At 38.7% G+C, this 20,806-nt stretch overlaps 1 long non-coding RNA gene across 1 annotated transcript in view; it reads right to left on the bottom strand.

Annotated features, from left to right (window-relative positions):
* The window catches only part of LOC306660311, a 39,139-nt gene that overhangs the window by 17,269 nt on the left and 1,064 nt on the right, over positions 1-20,806 (bottom strand). The gene's annotated exons all lie outside the window — the stretch shown is intronic.

Genomic DNA, 20,806 nt, shown 5'->3' with positions numbered 1-20,806 from the left:
AGGGCCTTGTGCTTATAAGGCAAGCACTCTACCGACTGAGCTATCTCCCCAGGCCCTGGTGGGAGAAATTTCAAAAGAGGACATAGCTAGCTCAGACAACTGTCTGCCAACCTTCCTAGGAAGGAAGAATTGAAGGAGCAGAAAGTCCTAAGATGGTTCTTCTTTTTAATTTTTTTATTTGTTCTTTTTAGATATATATGATAGTAGTGTGACTTGACAAATTATACATACATGGAGTATAATTTATTCTAATTGGGATCCCATTCTTGTGGTTGCACATGATGTGGAATTACACTGGACTTTTATTCATATATGTACATAGCAATGTCCAGTTCATTATACTGCCTTTCCTATTCTCCTCCCCAACTCCCTTCCCTTATTTCCCCTTTGTCTAATCAATGAACTTCTATTCTTCCCCTCCCTACCTTCCCTTGTTGTGGGTTAGCATCCACGTAGTAGAGAGAACATTCTATCTTTGGTTTTGGGGGACTGACTTATTTCACTTAGCATGATATTCTCCAACTCCATCCATTTACCAGCAGATATCATGATTCATCTTCTTTATGGCTGAGTAATATTCCATTGTATATACATACCACATTTTCTTTATCCATTCACTTGTTGAGAGGTACCTAGATTGTTTCCGTAGCTGGCTATTGTGAATTGAGCTGCTATAAACATTGTTGTGCCTGCATCACTGTAGTGTGCTGATTTTAAGTCCTTTGGGTATATGCCGAGGAGTGGGATAACTGGGTCAAATGGTGGTACCATTCTGTTTTCTGAGGAATCTCCATACTGCTTTCCAGAATAGTTGCACCAGTTTGCAGTCCCACCAGCAGTGTATGAGTGTACCTTTTCCACATCCTTGCCAACATTTATTGATGCTTGTATTCTTGTTAATTGCCATTCTAACTGGAGTGAGATGGAATCCCAGTGTGTTTTAATTTGCTCTTCTCTAATTGCTATAGACATTGAACACGTTCTCATATATTTTGAACATTCATATCTCTTTCTCAGAAATATTAAATTTAATTTGCTTTATAACTGTACACATATTTGAAAACCTTTAACTTTATGAATACAACTGACTTCAGTGTGTAATGTATTTGAAAACTTCTTTTCATTTAATGCAGGTTTATTTGGTTTTAGTTACAAAGTACAAGAAATAAAATATATTTTTAAAAAAAAAGTCTTAAGATGTTCTCAGCTTTCCACTATGGGGGAATGGACTCTGAGCCAAACATCAGAAAAGTCAGAAAGCAGATGAGAAACACTGAACAAGAAAATAGAGACAATATTTATAAAAATCAATGTGGTATCATTTATCACACAAACACATATACACTCACATTTTTCTCCTTGCATCTTGTTCATCATTGCAAAGGCAACAACATGTGCAAGATCAAAGCATATAGAAATAGAAAACTGAACTAGGACATCTTCAGGTTTCCACAGGTAGCCAGGGCTGTCTTTCAATGGTGTCCATTACCTATTTGATGGGAGGCTGTAGTACCAGAGCTTTAAGAGAAGTTAGTCTCATTCTACATGTTCATTCCCCCTCATTCTTTAAATAAGAAGGCCAGCTCCATGAGGGCAGGACTCAGCGTGCGACTCATACTCCTAGTGGGACCAGCTTGTGGCCGGAGCTCAAAGGACATTTGAGGCATTCATGCACATGCATTACCTGAACACCCGTGGAGAATACACTCTGTCCTTAGTGGATCCAGCAGTGGAAGGCTGGGTAATGGCTGCTTCCCTGGAACTCCAAGGACAGGGAGATTGACCCCTTCTCCCCATTTGTACAAAGCCAGAGACCCCTGCTCCAGACTCCATCCTCTCTTCCCAACTTTGCACACCCCACCTCCCTGCAGCTCCAGAAATATCACCTGCATCTACTCCAACCACACCCCCAGCAGGGTTAATCCCATCCCTGTCTTCCTGCCCCCTCTGGTGGGTACTTATCTCCATGGAAGCACTTCTCACACTAAATGTGCTCATTTATTTGCTTCTTTTCTCTTCTTCCACTAGAAGATAGATTTCTTGAGACAGAGAGCACAACTTTTTAAATGTCTGTTGTCTTTGCATTTCTATCCAAGCCTAGGTCATCAGAGATGTTTGAATCAGTGGACAACAATTGAACACAGGACTGGGATCACTGAACTGAAAGGGATTTAATTAGAATGTGTGGCTTGTGGGAATTTGAGGAATGGGGTAAGGGAGATTCTCTGGGTCCCTCTTACATCCTGGGAAGGCAGCTGCTTTGTTGGCTATGCCTGGACGAGCCATAAAAATGTCAATTCTCCTTTCTCTTTCCTCTCTCATTCCCTCTTAATTAGGCCTTAAATTAAGCACTGGATTTATGCTTCACCCAAATCCATGGGCTTAAGAAATTTCTCCATGTAGAGATTCCATTTCATTGGTTTACTTTTCTGCCCTGGACTTTATTCTTTCCTCACCTAATCTGCAGCTTTTTAAATATTGACACAAAATAGTTATCCATGTTTACAGGGTATACTGTGATGTGTTAGTACATATAAATGATGTACTGAAACACATCAGTGATGATGTTTGAGGAATTAGCATATCAATTGCCTCAAACATTTAGGATTTTTTATGGTAAAAACATTCAAAATCCTCTCTTGTAGCTATTTTGAAAGACACACCATATTATTGTTAACTATAGTCACCCGACCATAGTCCTGTTTCAAAGACAGCCACTAACTGTATACACCTTTGAGTTTAAGATCATCTGTTATAAAGTTATGTGGGGCAACACAGAGTTTCCTTTCTAAACTCTTGGATCATCCAAGTAGCAGATAGAAACTCCTGCTATGTGGAAAATTCTGCATTCTCTGTTCACCTAAAGCTAGATGGATTCCATATCTCTCATGCAGTTGTGAATTTTCTCTTTTGTCTTCTACATTTCTTTTTCCCAGGAGAAACAGTCACTCACTCTTTTAGCTACCTCTAAGAGTCATGCTGGAAACTGAGATGAATCATCAGGTTTCCAGAGCAGCTATAGGGAAACCTGAGCTGGGCAGCTGAGCACTTGGTATGTAGAGGACATGCAACACCCATCTAACCCAGACAGAGCTCATTTATTTTCCATAGCATTTTAAAATTGGGCCTGGTACCACTATTCATCCTAATTATAGTTTAACATGCAATATAATATTTACTCCACACTCCAATAGGAATGCTTCTTGAAATGTTAGTGGATTATTTACTATGGTAAACTAATTAGTTACATAATGCTTCCATGTTCAGAGTGGATAAGGAGTAGACTGTTAATGCTTCTTGGATTAACCACGTGTTATTGCCGTTTGAAGTTCTTTTACATTTAAGATCGTTATCACAAGATTGCACAAACTTTGCATGCACAGTACATCTGTTACTTAAGTGATGTGAAGTATTTTCATTTTAACTCACATGGTAAAATAAAACAGCAGTATGTGACTACTATACACCTGAGTCGAGTCATTGAAATCTGAACATTTAAAAAAAACCAATATCCCATGCTAATGTTCTTGATTGCTGGTTTTAATTCATACTATTTTTATGACAATTAGATCGAATATGAAAATGGTTATAAATGAAAGAAACATTGAAGGTCAATGATCTCTAAAGAAATTCTACAGTAGTTGAAGGCAGTTTTTCTTCTTGAATTTCTCTGAAATTCATATCAATGATGACATTTAGTAGCAAATGATATCTCTATTTGTAGAATTGCCATGTTTGGGCATGTTTTGTCTTGGGAGGTGGGAGGACATATTTCCCCAAGTTCTGATCGCAAGTAGACAATAAATATGAAAAATTTTAATGGAATTTAAAATATAATAAAAGATAAATCTTTTCAAAAGAGAAAAACAGCAATGTGTGGTTTTTAGTTCTTCTCACCACTGTGCCTTACTTTTCCATATAAAGATTATAAGTGGGAAGATGCATTCCTGATCAAGGAGTGACACAAAATTAAATCTCACATGTGAACAATACTCCGTCACAGATCAGAGTTAGTCATAATCAACTGTGGTATTTATTTTAAAAGCATACTAATGATGATGCGCCAATTTTAAAATGTAAAAAAAGAAATTATCCTAATGACTAGAGTTTTCTCAGTACCAGACGTGACTCTATGACATGTTCATATGACTTGTCATGTGATCCTCACCTCAACCCTAGGAGGTAAGCACTGTTATTCTACCCATTGAAAGATGAAGAAATCAATGCACAGAAAGATCAGATAGCACCTCAGGTGATGAAGCTGGAATATAATCAAGGACAGGTTCCCCCAACTCTACTTCCTAGAGATACCCAGACACTTGGACTCGGGGTTCCAGGAGATCAAAACTAGTTTTTGTAATAATGCTAAGCTGTTATTTGCTTTTTATTTTTGTTTTTTGGGTTTTTTTTTACATTTTTCCACAAGCATACAATGAAGTTTTCCAGATGCTATATGACAGTGCTAAAAATTGAATGCAGAATTGGGTTTGAGATTCCAGTCAACCTCTATTAAGTTAGGCATCCAAGAGATAAGCAAAAATGTAACAATGTCACTCTTTTCATTAATTTTTGTTTTTTCTGGAAAATGTACTTATTTCATAAGATTATGTTTCACTAATATGTCATGGGTTTATTATTTTTTTATTTTAAATGAAGAAAATTTTAAATTTTCCAAGATTTAATTTCTCATGTAGTAAATATCTATAGATACAACCCATGTAACCAATAATTTTTGGATCCTCAATAATTTTAAGGGTATAAAATTATCCTAAAGTCAAAAAGCCTGATATTAACCATAATACGGTCTTTTATACTCTATGAAATGAGCATCACTGTATTACATACCTCGATGACAAAAGAGGTTGCAATAACATAGCAGTATCTATATGTTATCAAAAACCTAGATGGAAAAAGTCAACAGATGGAAAAAGAAAACACAAACAAAAACCATGCAGGATCCAAAATTTTTCAAGGCTGAATATTTTGAAAACTGACTTCAGAGCAGAGATTTAAAATTGGTAATCTAAATGTATCCATTGGCTTTCAAGAGAACCACTGCCTATCCCCCAACCCATCCCCCATGCCTGCCTGAAATATCCTCAAATAAGCACAGGCTTCACTTGTTTGCTTCATTTAGATTTCTATTTAGATAATGTGTTAGTTTTCCATCACTATAATAAAACACATGAGATAAACCCACTTAATAAGAGGAAAGGTTTATTCAGCTCATGGTTTTAGAGGTTTCATTTCATGGTTTGCTTGGCTCCATTGCTTTTGATCCTGTGGTGAGATAGCACATAATGGAAGGAGCACTAACCCTCTGAAAGTGTTCATCCCCTCCTCAATTATACCAAGTTGGGCACTAGTCCTTTAACACATGGTTCTTGGAGTGATCGTTAAGACCAAACTAGAGCAGATGACCTTATTCACAGAGGCTTTCCTGGCAATTCTATCTAAATTAATAATACTCTCTCTTTTTGCTGTTATTTTTTTAACTTTTATTTATTTGTTTTCATTAACACCTTTTTTGACCGGGATAAATATATATTTTTTAAAATTCTTTTCATACATGTGTATAGGGTAATAACGTCTGTTTCAATCTACTGTCCTTCCCATCCACCCACCCCAACCCTCCCCTCATTCTATATAATCCAAAGTTCCTTCATTCTTCCCTACTAACCCTCCACTATGGATCAGCAACCATGTATAAAAAGAGAACATTTTAATCCTGTTTTGGGGACTGGTATATTTCACTTTGCATGATCATCTCCAGTTCTATCCACTTACCAGCAAATGCCATAATTTACTGCTTCTTTATAGCTGAGCAATATTCCATTGTTGTATATATGCCAACTTTTCTCTATCCATTCATCTGTTGAAGGGCACTTAGGTTGGTTTCATAGCTTGGCTATTGTGAATTGAGCTGCTATAAACATTATGTGGCTATGGTCATTGACGTATGCTAATTTTAAGTCCTTTTGTATATACTGAGGAGTGAGATAGCTGGGTCAAATGGTTGTTCCATTCCAAATTTTCTGAGGAATCTCCATACCACTTTCCAGAGTGGTTGTACCAGTTTGCAGTCCCACCAGCAAGGTATGAGTGTACCTTTTTCCCCACATCCTTGTCAACATTTATTGTTGCTTGTATTCATGGTAATTGCCATTCTTTTTTTTTTTATTGTACACAAATGGGATACATGTTGTTTCTCTGTTTGCACATGGTGTAAAGGCATACCATTTGTGTAATCATAAATTTACAAAGGGTAATGCTGTTTGATTCATTCTGTTATTTTTTCCCTTCCCCCGACCCCTCCCACCCCTCTTTTCCCTCTATACAGTCCTTCCTTTCCTCCATTCTTGCCCCCCTCCCTAACCCTAACTCTAACCCTAACACTAACCCTTCCCTCCCCCCTTTATGTGTCCTCATCCACTTATTAGCAATATCATTCGACCTTTGGTTTTTTGAGATTGGCTTATCTCACTTAGCATGATATTCTCCAATTTCATCCATTTGCCTGCAAATGCCATAATTTTATCATTCTTTATGGCTGAGTAATATTCCATTGTATATATATATACCACAGTTTCTTTATCCATTCACTCAACTGAAGGACATCTAGGTTGGTTCCACAATCTGGCTATTGTGAATTGAGCAGCTATGAACATTGATGTGGGCTGAATCCTGTAGTATGCTGATTTAAGTCCTTTGGGTATAGGACAACGGAGTGGGATAGCTGGGTCAAATGGTGGTTCCATTCCAAATTTTCTAAGGGAATCTCCACACTGCTTTCCAGAGTGGCTGCACTAATTTGCAGCCCCAAGAGCAATGAATGAGTGTACCTTTTCCCCACATCCTCGCCAACACCTGTTGTTGCTCGTATTCTTGATAAACGCCATTCTAATTGGGGTGAGATGGAATCTTAGGGTGGTTTGATTTGCATTTCTCTTATTACTAGAGATGTTGAACATTTTTCCATATGTTTTGTTGATTGCTTGTAGATCGTCTTCTGTGAAGTGTCTAATTCATTTCCTTAGCCCATTGTTGTTGATGGATTATTTGCATTCTTGGTGTAGAGTTTTTTGAGTTCTTTATACATTCTGAAGATTAGTGCTCTATCTGAAGTATGATTGGCAAAGATATTCTCCCACTCTGTAGGCTCTTTCTTCGCATTGCTGATAGTTTCCTTTGCTGAGAGAAAGCTTTTTCACTTTGAAATCTATCCCAGTTATTGATTCTTGCTTTTATTTCTTGTGCTATGGGAGTCCTGTTAAGGAAGTCTGGTCCTAAGCCGACATGTTGAAGATCTGGACCTACTTTTCTTCTATAATGTGCAGGGTCTCTGGTCTGATTCCGAGGTCCTTAATCCATTTTGAGTTTAGTTTCGTGCATGGTGAGAGATATGGGTTTACTTTCATTCTGTTGCATATGGATTTCCAATTCTCCCAGCACCATTTGTTGAAGAGGCTATCTCTCACCATGCATATTTTGGCCCCTTTGTCTAGTATGAGAAAATTGTATTTATTTGGGTTTGTGTCCGTGTCCTCTATTCTGTACCATTGATCTACCTGTCTATTTTGGTACCAATACCATGCCGTTTTTATTACTATTGCTTTGTAGTAGAGTTGAAGATTTGGTATTGCGATACCACCTGTTTCACTCTTCCTGCTAAGGATTGCTTTAGCTATTCTGGGTTTCTTATTCTTCCAGATGAATTTTATAAGCTTGCTCTATTTCTGTAAGGTACGTCATTGAGATTTTAATTGAATTGCATTGAATCTGTATAGCACTTTAGGTAGTATGGCCATTTTGACAATATTAATTCCTGTCCAAGAACATGGGAGATCTTTCCATCTTCTAAGGTTTTCTTTAATTTCTTTCTATAGTGTACTGTAGTTCTCATTGTAGAGGTCTTTCACCTCTTTTGTGAGATTTATTCCCAAGTATTTTATTTTTTTGAGGCTATTGTGAATGGGGTAGTTTTCCTGATTAATCTTTCCAAAGATTCATCACTTATATAAAAATGCATTAGATTTATGTGCATTGATCTTATATGCCGCTACTTTACTGAATTCACTTATGAGTTCCAAAAGTTTTCTGGTGGAATTTCCTGGTTCCTCTAAGTATATAATCATATCATCAGCAAATAGGGATAGTTTGAGTTCTTCTTTTCCTATTCGTATCCCTTTAATTTCTTTGGTCTGTCTAATTGCTCTGGCTAGAGTTTCAAGGACGATATTGAATAGAAGTGGTGAAAGAGGGCATCCCTGCCTTGTTCCAGTTTTTAGGGGGAATGCTTTCAGTTTTTCACCATTTAGAATGATATTGGCCATGGGCTTAGCATAGATGGCCTTTACAATGTTAAGGAATGATCCCACTATCCCTATTTTTTCTAGTGTTTTGAGCATGAAGGGATGTATTTTATCAAATGCTTTTCTGCATGAAATAATCATGTGATTCTTGACTTTAACTCTATTGATATGGTGAATTACATTTATTGATTTCCTGATGTTGAACCAACCTTGTATCCCTGGGATGAAACCCACTTGATCATGGTGCACTATCTTTTTAATATGTTTTTGTATGCGATTTACTAAAATTTTGTTGAGAATTTTTGCGTCGATGATTAAGGATATTTGGTCTGAAATTTTCTTTCCTCGATGTGTCTCTGTCTGGTTTAGGTATCAGGGTGATATTGGCTTCATAGAATGAGTTTGGGAGGGTTCTCTTCTCTTCTATTTTATGGAATACTTTGAGAAGTATTGGAATGAGCTCTTCTTTCAAGGTTTGTAGAACGCGGCTGAGAACCCATCTGGTCCCGGACTTTTCTTTGTTGGTAGGCTTTTGATGACCTCTTCTATTTCATTACTTGAAATTGGTCCATTAAAATTGTGTATTTCCTCTCGTTCAGTTTAGGCAATTCATATGTCTCTAAAACCTGTTGATGTCTTCGAAATTTTCTATTTTGTTGGAGTATAGATTTTCAAAATAGCTTCTAATTATGTTTTGCATTTCACTTGTGTCTGTTGTGATATTTCCTGGTTCATTCCGAATTTTAGTGATTTGGGTTTTCTCTCGTCTTCTCTTTGTTAGTGTGGCTAAAGGTTTATCAATTTGTTTATTTTTTCGAACCAACTATTTATTTGTCAATTTTTTGTATTGTTTCTTTTGTTTCAATTTCATTGATTTCAGCTCTGAGTTTAACTATTTCCTGTCTTCTACTACTTTGGTGCTGGTCTGTTCTTCTTTTTCTAGGGCTTTGAGCTGTAGTGTTAGCTCGTTTATTTGTTGAGTTTTACTTCTTTTATTAAATGCGCTCCATGAAATAAATTTCCCTCTAAGTACTGCTTTCATAGTGTCCCAGAGATTTTGATATGTTGTTTCTTGTTCTCATTTACCTCTAGAATTTTTTAATTTCTTCCTAATATCTTCTGTTATCATTCATCATAAAAGCATATTGTTTAATCTCCAGGTATTGGAAGTTCTGTTTCTTTTTTTACTCTTCATTATTTCTAACTTCAATCCATTATGATCTGATAGAATACAAGGTGGTGTCTCTATCTTCTTGTATTTGCTACATTAGCTTTGTGGCGTAATATATGGTCTATTTAGAGAAGGATCCATGTGCTGACAGTCAAGGAAGAGAATGGTGTCTGCATGTACTGATTCCATCGTGTCCTGCTGACCTCCCTTAGTGACCACCAGGCCAGAAGAGGAAGCTGGATAATCAGAGAAGGCAGAGCCTCGAAGGAAGCAAGGGGGCTTTTAGGAAAACATCCTGGTCCTTATTTTTGTACACAGATGTATGTAGGATTGGGGGAAATCAGTCCTTCAAAGGGCAAAGACAATTTCCCTTTCTGCCCCAGAGTTACCTTTAAATACTGAGAGTTTTCCACAAACAGTGAGACAACAGAGACAAAAAAAAAAAAAAAAAAAAATGCACAGGGGTCAGTAAACACAAAAGGATGCTCAAACTGACTGGTAGCTAGGGAAATACAACTTAAGAAATTTTTAAAATCCAGCACTTGCCACATTGATTACATTCTTAGCTAAAATAGGAAAAGGACCAGATATGAAGAGGACAGGTCTCAAATTCAGATCTTTACTTTCTAGCCCTGAGAATCTTTCCTTGCTCCTTCCAGACTGTGAAGACTGTCAGGATGCCCTTGACTAGTGAGTCTAGACCCCTTGCCCAGTCCTTAGCACACCATTCTGTAATAGCAGCCGTCTGTCTTTCTGTACCAGCCCAAGGCTGTATCCTTCTTGCAGGTGGAGGCTTTGTTCCATTTCTCTACCCCTAACCCTTGTAGGTGATGAATCAGTGCTATTAGCTAATGAGTACATTGAGAAAACAAACAGCCTTGTCCTTGGACAGCTAGCACTTAATGTAAGACAGCCATTTACCAAGACATGCCCTGAGGACCTAACCCTCCAATTCTTCTGTTTTTTATTGTCAACACTACTTCGAAAGGAGAGTACTGACTATTATGTGGAAGAGTAAGATATCTGGGACACTTGCAGAAATTCCATCTTTCCAAATTTATGGCTAATGGCCTTTGTAAAATCAATTTGCTAAGCAACTTGATCATATATCCCAAAAGGCCAGTTGATCACTGGAAAGCAGTATGGAGATTCCTCAGAAAGCTTGGAATGGAACTACCATTTGACCCAGCTATCCCAAGAAAACTGTTAAAAAAGTATACAATTTGGAAAATTGAAAAAAAAAATTGTTTTTTGCACCTTGAAACAACCCACCATATTTAAGATTGGTGGATGGCAGAATAGATGCTAGGAGCCTATTTCATAGGTGAGAGATCCTGATTCCTTATTTACTGCAGGGTGGTGACTGTGGGGTAGAGAAAAATGGACAGGTTAAGCAACATTGAGGGAATAGAATTAAGCTGACTGATAACTGATATTGTGTGGAGAGTAAAGGAAACGTGGAGTTAAAGAATGGCATCTGAGTTTCTGATCTGAGCAACTGGGTGCATGTTAATGCCCTTACCCAAAACAGGAAAGGTCAAGGGAGGAGCAGGTATCCACAGGTTCCCTGAAGACATTGAATTCAACCTCAGACCCGGTGGACCTGAGGTATCTGAGACACACCAAGTAAATGGTCCACCATTCCAGAGAACACTGTGGCCAAGATATGTACCCAGTGTGTATCATGAAGAGAAACACCTACTTACATGCTATTATTTGTTCTTCTCTTTACAAATTATTTTACCATTCATTTAAGCAGGTCCCTCAACAAGGATATGTTCAGATTTTGGGGGGAGGGCAAAATGAACATAACAAAATTTACCATTTTTAAGTTATAGTTCAGTGACATTAAGAACTTTCACATTGTTTTACAAACATCACCACCATCCATCTTCAGATTCTTTTTAGATTTTTTAATTGTCTCTTCTTTAAAAAAAATATTTTGTAATTAACTTCACTAATTGAGGTCATTTTTACTGTTACAGAGATGTTTGAAGTTGTTTTAATCACTTGTTTTCTTACTGAATCCAAAGTCACTGAATCCCACATCACATATATAATTTTTCTAATTCATTTTATAACAAGGAATTTGATGATCAGACTACTGTAAATATCTGTGAATGCCTAAGTTATCTTCAGCCCAATCATAAAGGGTTAAAAAGTTTTTCTTTCTGGGCTCGGTGGCACATGCCTGTGAATCCAGCTGCTCTGGAAGCTGAGGCAGGAGGATCACAAGTTCAAAGTCACCCTCAGCAAAAGTGAAGTGCTACTCAGTGAAACTTTGTCTCTAAATAAAATATAAAACAAGGCTGGGGATGTGGTTCAGTGGTTGAGTGGTCCTGAGTTCAATCTCCAATATCCGCACCCCACCCCCAAAAAAGTTTTTCTTCACAAGAAGGAGCCTGGCTCAGGGCTCCTTCCTGCACCAGGTGGAAAGAGCTTCCTGTGCAGTTGAGCCTACTCCCAAACTCATAGACAGATTTAAAAAGCAACAAAGTTAAATCTTGAAGTTCACCAATATTTTTAGTTATTATCAGTTAGAGAGATTCTCTACTTATTTATTGACATTTTTAAAAAGGAAAAGAGGGACAAATAGAGAATTAAATCTCCTGTAGGCCCTGAGAGACCAAAAAGGTAAAAATAGCTCGACTTCTCAAAGGGTCTTTCAATCCTCCTATTCCCCGACAACACAGAGCAAACACCTACTCATCTATGGAGATACTCATTGATCTACAATCAAATGATAGAATTTGGATTGAGGCATTGACCTAAATTACCAAAATCACCACTGCTTAAAAATCTCCCACTAGGGTAGAAAGCCATCATCAGGCCATCCTGTTCCCCTTTGGCAGATACTGCCTTTCCCAGGCTTTTTAAATCCTGGGGCATGACCATGTGACCTGATTCTGGCTAATTAAACTCAACTGCGTCTTCTATAAAACAGCTTTTCCAATTAAAAGGGATAGATAGCAGAGAACTCAATGGTGCTGCAGCATTTTCTTATTTTTCTGTCAATGTGCATGTGATGCCTTATATATGGCAGTGATCTTGCAACCTTGAGGCAACAAATATAAGACCAAAAACCCAAGGATGGGGAAGCAGAAAGTTGGAAAGAGTCTGGATCCTTAACAACATTGTCAAACTTTTCATGTGAAGTAAGTGATAAATGTCATTGTTTTCTATTCTCCTCTTTAAAAATCTCAGCTATTAAGCTGATAATAAGAGGAAGACCATGATTTCAACCTTATGCGTAAAAGAGATCATTAGCAGTGTTCACACTTGTCTTTTGTATCTAACTCTGAAAAAGAAATAAGAAACCATTTTACAAACTGACTCAGTTCTGTGCTTCAGAGATCCCAATAGACACCAGCACACACTCCAACACCTCCCTAAGCCTTTTAACTAGAACTGTCCCCTCTGCAGGCCCAGCTTCTGCTACAACCTCCTAAATGGCACTAACCTCACTCTATCCAACTGCTGCCATTGACAGGGTACTGACTGCCCGCCTGCAGTAAATGCTTTAGGATATTTTCTCGTTTCATTTATTCTGTATAACAAGTAATTCTATGAAATAGTCATCACTATCCCAGATTTATAAAATTTAAAAAAATCAGATAAATCAGACTTCATGGGGTGACTTGTATGTCCAGTGGCACCTACACAGTCAGTTATAATCGGACTAGAATTTGAAACCAGATCTATTTTTGAAGCCTGTCTCATAGGGTTTGTGAGAACTGACTTCCCAGTTTCTTTTAAAGGCATTATCAGCTACCATGCCCTCAGGGCTGAAACCGGACTTGTCTCTGTCCAAGCCTTTGTTAACTCCCACGCTTTGTCTCCAGCATGTCTCCAGTGATCCCTCTCTTCCATCCCTCTGCCACCCTTTTAATTCAGCAACTTGGTACCCACAGTTCTGGGCTTGCAGGCACACCCAAACTGATCTCCCTGCCCCCAATCTGGCCTCACCAACTGCTGCTGGGACTTGACAGGAATGCCACCACTGAGCTCTAAGCCTGCCACCTCCTTATTCAAGATGTGGACTGGCTTCTTTGCTGTATTCTAGAAATGAGAAGAAACAGGGTACAGCCCTCCCCACCCACACCCCCAACACACACACACATATTCTGAGGACTAGGTCTGACTCTTTCTGATAATAAGATTCCAAGTGTTTAAAGAGGAATGGTCACCCCGCCCTCGGGGCCAACCTTGCGGCTAGGTCTTGACTTTTCACCTGACCAGCACTTGGCCATGAGAAGTCACCAGGACAGGGGCAGCCAGCAGGCCCTGGTCAGTCACTAAGCTTCCTGGAAACTTGAACTCTGAATCTGTTCAACCACAGGCGAACCAGACAGGCCTGAGATGTTCTGTCAGGCTGCATCCTCCTGTCACTGATGCTCAAGACTGTCCCTGAGGTTCCTAAGTTCCCAGTTGCTGCTCAACACTAAGAGGACTTCCGCAGACCAAGCACCCAGACTTTCCAACTTTACTTTGACGCAGCCTCAGACTGCTGTTCTTGATATTAGGCACCTCCAGTAGGGAGGGACATCTCAGCTTTAATAATCACTTTATATTAATAAAGTGGAATGAAAATAACTGGTTTCTTACATAATCCATACTACAGAAATAAATCCCGATGGAATCATCTCTCACAGTGGGATTTGCAGAAGTTGGACTCCTCATCCTGCACATCTGTGATCCTTTCAGGCATGATTTCTTTTTTATGGTGCCCTACTTATTTAAGCCTATTTCATATGTTTTAACCTGATGGATACATTCATTTATTTTACTATAGTAACCATAATATTTTATGTAATGGATCTTATTCCATGTTGTATATCTTATATACACAATTTTTTATAAAAAAAAGACCTTAGAGAAAAAATGTTTTAAATTAAAATATTCTTGTATTTATGTCAGAGCATAATATTTTTATATTCATCAAAAATGGGCACAGGCTTTTAAAAGATTAAAGCCAATTAAGTGTTCTTCTGGGACTCTCATTCTCCTTCCCGCTCAGCACTGTGCTTCATCCTCAGCCAGCACCCCAACCCCAGCTCTCCTTCCCCCCACCCCCCCAACCCAATGGACACCACAAAGGAATGTGGAGATAGGCTGCCTCCACTCCAGGGTCCTCCCACATCCTGCATCCCCTCCCCGTACCATACACACTCTTCAATCTGACTCACCTAGCATTAAAAAAAAAAAAAAAAAAAAATCCCTCTGACACAAGGATGTTAAGGGAGTAGGTAGACAGGACAGGGACAGGTCTCAAGAGAACACTAGTGGACTCGAGGACCTTGGCCCACTCACCATACAACACCCAGGGATGAGCTGAGTCGCAAGTACTTGGCTGTAGTGCAAAAACTAGAGGTCATTATCTGCATGTCACAGGTTGGATTTCCCAGGAAGTAGACTAAAAGTTGAGCAAAAGGCCCAAGCCTGTAAGTCCAGCCCCATTAGTTAAGGTGTGGAAGGAAGTGGGTGAACTCCTGCTCACTCTCCTTGGCTAAAACCACTTCCTCCAGCAAGCCCCCATCACCACTGTCCCTCACAAGATGAGGCCACCTCTAGCCATTACAGAAGATCACACAGCTGAGAGATGTAATGGCCTGAAACCTTAGTATGCCTGAAGCTAGTTCTGTGATGCTGCTTCTCTACCTATGGAATAAACCACTCTCCAGCTGCAGGTGACACTTCCCAGCCTCACCAATATTCACTGCCCAGCCGATCCCCTCCCGTTGCCCCTGCTAAGACCACTGTCATCTCTTGGAGCTGAACTAAAGCAGCATTTCCTGTGCCTAAGTCCCTGATCTGCTAATTAATTAGAGATCGCCTTGTATTGCAGACATTTCATTCGTACTTCATATAAGCTTTTACATCATCCTCCTTTGTACCATGTCTAGTAATTCCTATCTTTTTCAATAGATTATAAACTCCTTGAGAAAAGGGACAGTTTCGCTCTTTGTGTACACATAGTACTCAGCATAAGAGTTTTTTTTTAATAGTAATAAGTACTCAGAATGCATCTGTTGAATTTCTTTTAAAATCTTAGTTATTCAGTTTCAGAAAACCTTTTATAACTCTAATTTCATCTCCTTAAAAATTCTCATCATTATTTTGTTCAAGTTCCTTCTTATCTTGTCTATGGCGAGAACTTAACTTGGAGAGAGTCACCTAGGCCAGATGTCCCGCTTGGCTTTTGTTTCCAGTGAGTGGTTCTTTTTCTGTTCATGATTTTGTGTCTGCCCCACCCCTTCAGACAGATAAGTCAGGCTGTTGGGGGCTCTGGTACAGGAACAAACCAATGATGAGTTGAAGGTGGACCACAGTGAGCAAGCAAAGCCAGAAAACCAGCCCACAACCCAGGACCTCTGGAGTGAGACTCAAGGGAGGAACTTTTTCTTCCAAGGTCATCAGGGTCACCAAGTAAATATCAGGTTGGCAATAATTCTGCTACAGAATTCTTTCCTGGGGGAAGCAGGAAAGGTCAGTGTTTACTGCTGGTCTCATTTTCTGCTTGTCCCTCAACTTTCCTCAGAAGACTCAAGGAAATCCTAAAGCTGCTCTCCCTGGAGATACTAGGAAGTCATGGCTTCCATGTACGCTCCAAACCCCATCAGTTCACCTGAGAATGAACTAAGGAAAAGGGGGTCAAGGGTGTGGCCAATCTGCTGCCAGCTCAGAACACAGCTACTCAGGTGAATCAGTTTGAACTAACTTTCCTGGAAGAATACTATGCTAAGTGCTATGGGAAACAAATAAATTTGACTCCCCTGTCCTTGCAGAGCTGATGTGCTGGTGAAGGAGAGGGTCACACACTGATTCTTGGACTCCCCCTGGGTTTCCTGGACCTATCATACAAGTGCCCATCATCTTCTCGTTGCGTTGAAATGTTGGGTCACAGCAAAGGAAAAGCAGCAGCAAAAAGCAGACTCATTCCCCACACTGACAACCCCACTCACCAAACAAAGCAGTAGAGTCCCTCAGATGACATGTGCAATTGGACTGTCTTTAGCCATCAGCTTTTACAGCACAGATCAATGTGTTTCTAATTCCCAAAGACCAGACTCTTAGTGCCGTGAGCCACCAGCTGCACGAAAGCTGCCCAATGGTGGCTTGTTTTCAGGCCAGTGTTGGCAGATGAAAGGAAGCATGCCAATTATCTGCATTTCCTATTCTAACAAGCAGCGTTTCCTTCTTGTGAGGCATCCGCTGGCTTCATGAGATGCTCTTACCAAGAAGCCAATAGGAAAGCAGTTCTTCTGCATCCGTTGAGAGCTGGTGAGTTTTTCAACCAAAGGAGGAATCTCCACAAAGGAGGAAATGGGAAAAGCAGTGCTGGGAGCCAGGACTCCTGGGTTCTTTCTTTCTCCAACCAGCAATAGGCTAGTCCAACACAAATTTGCAGAAATGTTGGAAAAGAAAAGGGTAGGGGGAAGCAGGGCCAAAAGAGGAGAAAGGGAAGGAGGGAAAAGTCTGATTCAGTGAAATGTTAATAACTCTCCTACTTAAGAATTCAAGTGGAAGAATTGAATTGGGCTTTTAAGAAACAATAGAACATTTAACTCTCTTTGAAGCCTTTTGAAAATTTTGAACCTAGTCCAAGGTGACTTAAAATGGGAGAGATGTTTATAAACCACATTTAGGTTCCTAAATGAATTCATCATCTTCCAGAACCATCCTCTACCCCCCAGTTCCCCAAAGGCGTCTCCTTTTTACTATTTGAAATGTAATCAATCTCCAACTCCTATCAATTCCACTTCCCCGATATGTGTGTGGCGGAGGTGTGGGTGTGTGGGTGTATGCACACACATGTACTAGGGATTGAACCCAGGGCTCAGATCTGAAATATCCTGTGACTCTACCTCTCACTTTATTTCCATAGCTCTGATTTAGTTGACTCTGTCAGAACTTCTCACTTATAGTGTCCTTGAACAAGATTTGCTCATTTTACTTTTTGCTTCCAGAATTGTGTTATGACTTCCCAGTATGTTGCTTTGTGGGATTACAGCTGCATGTTCATGTTTGCAAATGTATTAGACTTGCTCATGCGCTCCGTGACTCTTTGTGGGTGCTTTCACCCCACCTGGATCAACCTCCCTCCCTCACCACACATAAACTTTACCTCCTACTTCAATGCTTGAGTTAGTTATCATTTTTCCAGAGAAACATTCTCTTGGCCAAACCCAAGCTGAATGTATCTCTCCTATTGATGTAGTAGTAATTGTTCATTTTCTTTCTTTTTTCTCCTCCATGTTAGCTTATGGGAAAGAGAGACTACTCTTTATTTCCTCTTTATTTGCACTGCATACTTGAACCTGGCACAAAGCATTCACTCAGTAACTACACATCAAATGAATGAGTGAACAAATCTCTACTGAAGGAAAGTGAGCCAAATCTGAAGGAGGAAAGATAATGCTTAGATGTAATTTTGAAAACTTTCTGTTTATAAAAATGGTTTTAATTTCACCCCAACCTTACATCCTATATTAAAATTAACTCAAAAGAATCATATACCTAAAGTTACCAGTCCAAGAGCATAACACTCTTAGAAGAAATACAGATATAAATTTTCATGACCTTATATTAGGCAACAGTTTCTTGAATATAGTACCAAAAGCACAAGTAACAAAATAAAAACTAAATAACTTGGACTTCATCAAAATTTAAAATCTGCTGTGCTTCAAAGGGCACCATTAAGAGAGAGAAAAGGCAACTCATGGAATAAAAGGGAATATTTTCAAGTCAAATATCTTATAAGGGATCTGTATTCAATATATGTAAGAGAACTTACAGTTCAACAACAGAAAGACAAATAACTCTATCAAAAATTGACAGTGAATTTAAATAGACATTTCTCCATAGAAAATAAATAAGCATATGAAAAGATGTTCAATACCATCAGTTATTAGGGAAATGAAAATCAAAAACATTAAAACGCTATTTTACATCTAAAGATAACTATAACTTTTTTTAAATGGCAAGTTATTTTCTCCAGTGGTTACTCATTTAAGTTCTGTCCCTTCAGCTAATACACAAGCTGGTTAAAGGGAAAAAGAACAAAGACAAAATGAAAAAATGATCACAGAGGTGAATTCTAGATGCATCAACTTGGCTATAAACATCGAGGACCTATATTGATTCAGAATCATCTTTCATAAGCCAACCACAGTGACCCACGCCTATAATCCCAACAACAGGAGGCTGAGGCAGTAGGATTGCAAGTTCAGGGTCCAGCCTCAGCAACTTAACAAGACTCTATCTCAAAATAAAAAATAAAAAGGACTGAGGGATGTAGTTCAGTGGTAAAACAATCCCCAGGTCCAATTCCCAGTATTAAAAAAAAAAATTATCTTACAAGCCCTGGGCTGGGGATATAGCTCAATGGCAAAGCACTTGCCTAGCATGCACGGAGTCCTGGGTTTGATCCCCAGCACCACCAAAAAAAAAAAAAAAAAAATATTGTATATATCCTGAACTCATAAAATTTGAAGAGTCACCTAGAGTTATTACAAGGCAGAAGAAGACAGTGTAGAGTTCTGTGGGACTCTAACCAAGATATTTTTGTTAAAGCATCAGCACAAGTTCTAAATGCACTATGGTCCAAGGGTGTCACCCTAAACTTCATATGCTGAACCTTAATCACTGATGTGATGGCATTAAAAGGTGGGAGTTTAAGGAGGTGATCAAGTCATGACAGTCACCTCAGTGGGATCAGCAACTCCATGCAACAGAGCTCTTCTTCCCTTCTGCCATATTGAGGGCCCAGCAACAAGGTTCATTTTAAAGTGGAGATTGAGCCTTCGCCAGACTTTGAGTCTGCTGGTCTCTGCGTCTTGAACTTCCCAGCCTCTAGAACTATAAGAAATAAATTTATGTTGCTCATAAGTTACCTAGACTATGGTATTTTTTTTATAGAAGCCTGAACAGAATAAGACCCAAGGGGACGACAGAAGGAAAATAGAAAGTCAAGTAGGGTAAACAGTTAGAAGACACTCAGCACAGCCTTTAAAAAAATATTTGTTTTAACTCAACAACAAAATCAAACAATTTAATTACAAAATGGGCCAAAGGCTTAAGTAGACTTGTGTCAAAAAAGAGATACCGATGGCCAATAAGCACATGTGAAGATGCTCAACGTGATTAGTTATTAGAGAAATAAAAAAATGAGACACTGCTTCACATCCATTAGAATTGGTTACTATAGCCAGGTGCAGTGGCACACGCCTATAATCCTAAGGGCTGGGGAGGCTGAGGCTGGAGGACCCTGGAGTCCGAAGCCAGCCTCAGCAAAAGTGAGGTGCTAAGCAACTCGGTGAGACCCTGTCTCTAAATAAAAAAAAAATAGGGTTGGGATGTGGCTCAGTGATTGAATGCCCCTGAGTTTGATCCCTGGTACCAAAAAAGAAAAAAAAAAAAAAAAAAAAAAAAAAAAAAAAGAATTGGCCACTATAACAAAAAAAAAAAAAAAAAATCACAAGTATTGGTAAGGATGTGGAGGAACTGGAACTCTTGTACATTTCTGGGTGAAAATGTAAAATAATACAGTCACTATGGAAAACAGTATGGTGTGCCTAAAATGAAATAGAACTGTCCTATGACAAAATTCCATTCTTATGTATATATCCAAAATAATTGAAATCAGAACTCAAACAGATATCTGTACACTAATGGTTCCTAGAAATATTATTCACAATACCCAAAATGTGGAAGTAATCCATCAAGAGATCAATAGATATAGAAAATGCAGTATATACATACAATGAAGACTAGTAAGCTGTAAAATGAATAAAATACTAATATATGTCAAAATAGATGATTCTTGAAAACATGCTAGTGAAATACAGGCACAGGCGGACACTATTATATGATTCCATTTACATGAGATATCAGAGTGGTTAGATTCATAGAGACGAAAATAAAATGGTGGTCACAGGGACTGGGGGAAGTCAGGTGAAGAAGTTAGTATTTGATGAGCACAAATTGTCAGTTTGGGAAAATGAAAAAGTTCTGAGGAGAATAGTAGTGATGACACTATTTAATGACACTGAACGATAGCCTTACCTATGGTTAAGAAGATAACTATGTTATGCATATTTTAACCACAATAAAAAAATACTGCAATATGTATAATCAGAAAAATGAGAGAGAACATCCTACTGATGTGTGACCTATCAAAATGTATAAATGCATTCTACTGTCATGTACAACTAATTAGAACAAATAAAATTTTAAAAATTTAAAAATGAAAGTGCCCATTAACAAACAGATGGATTAGAAAATGTGGCCTATATGCACAATGGAATTTTACTTAGCCATTAAG

This window comes from Sciurus vulgaris (assembly GCF_902686455.1).
Source record: "Sciurus vulgaris genome assembly, chromosome: 1".
Lineage (NCBI taxonomy): Eukaryota > Metazoa > Chordata > Mammalia > Rodentia > Sciuridae > Sciurus > Sciurus vulgaris.
Note: the sequence above shows the minus strand (reverse complement) of the source record. Positions and strands in the feature narration are given on the sequence as shown.